Here is a 1,574-nt window from a genome sequence, read left to right as displayed (position 1 = left end):
TTCTTCTTCTTCTTCTTCTTCTTCTTCTTCTTCTTCTTCTTCTTCTTCTTCTTCTCCCTCTCTCTCTCTCTCTCTCCTTCTATCCATATGCCCTCCATGTTCCACCATAGAAACGATGACGTCACTATCCAACCATGACCAAACTTCCCACCCACACACACCCTCTCTGTCCCTTTCTTCGTCCCTCCCTCTCTCTCCCTCTTTTCCTCCTCTCTCTTAATTCCTTCCTCAACCCACCACTGACTCTCCTCTTTAGAAAAGCTTCCGACTTCCAAACTCTTTACAAACCCGACAAACCTCTAGAGGCCACAGGCTGGTCCAACTCACCCCACACCCCTCTCCGTCTCTTCTTTCAGCGTCTCATGTGCTTCTCTGCGTCTGTGTTTGTATGTTTATATGTGTGTATATATATGTATGTATGCAAGAATTTGCGTGTTTTCGAGTTTCTCAGACCAAAGTCATTCTGTGTGTGTAAAAGCTTATAATAGTCTGCATGTCTGTATTTTTATGTATGTATATGTGCGTGTGCGTGTGTATATATGTATCTATTTGAACATGTATCTTTGTCTATATGTACCAGTGTGTATATGTGTATGTATCAGCGTGTCTATGTGTTTCTCCTCGTATTTTCTTTTGTGCACTGTTTGAGGGGAGGGGCTGCAAAAGACTGATCCCCCACGGCCTTACCATCCTAACGATCTCCTCTTTTTCTGGGTGTATATCGCCAATTAAACACTCGCATCACCAAGGAATACCAACCACCCTTTCTATATCCCGAAACAAGCCACATCGACGAAATAATTCATTTAGACCAGCGGTCCAAGAACAATTTATTTCGAGGCCACCGTGGGCCGGTTTCATGCAAGACAATTTGGCCCTCGACCCACGAATCACACGCATAACAAAACACAATAAACGGCATCATATACAATTTAATTATTACATGCATAATGCATGAAGGTGCTAGGCCCAGTGGATCAGTAGATCGTGTGTTCGATGCCCGGACTGGGCAGCGCGTTGCGTTCTTGAGCAAAACACTTCATTCCACATTGCTCCAGTCCTCTCAGCTGTTAAATGGGTCTCCCTGCGATGGAAAAGCCTTCCAATCAGGGTGGGGGAATGCTGGCCTGCCTGCTTGCCTAGCCAGCGGGGTGGGGTGACGTCATTCGAAAGTTAAAACGATGTGAAATGCATTGTGTCCAGCGATGTATAACAACATCTGATCGGTCACACAGATCGTGTCTTCTTGCCAAGTGGAGACGATGTCTCCTGGGGCTAAATTACAGTAACATTCGTCCTAAACCAGGACTGCCATGTTATGTTGGCAAGCAATCTTTACTACATTATTACTCGTAGTAGTAGTGGTGGTAGTGTTTATGGAGGTGGTGGTGCTTGTGGCGGAGGTGATTGTGGTGGTGGGGGTGGTAGTAGTGGTGGTGGAGGTGGTGGTGCTGGTGGTAGTGGGAATGATGGCCGATAAGTTGACAGGCGAGCAAAATTATGTTGTTGATAGAAATTAATAACTTAATAAAGACACACACAAGTATATATTATGTATATGATTATATGTGTGT

The sequence above is a fragment of the Octopus bimaculoides genome, chromosome 11 (assembly GCF_001194135.2).
Source record: "Octopus bimaculoides isolate UCB-OBI-ISO-001 chromosome 11, ASM119413v2, whole genome shotgun sequence".
NCBI classification, from domain to species: Eukaryota; Metazoa; Mollusca; class Cephalopoda; order Octopoda; family Octopodidae; genus Octopus; species Octopus bimaculoides.
Note: the sequence above shows the minus strand (reverse complement) of the source record.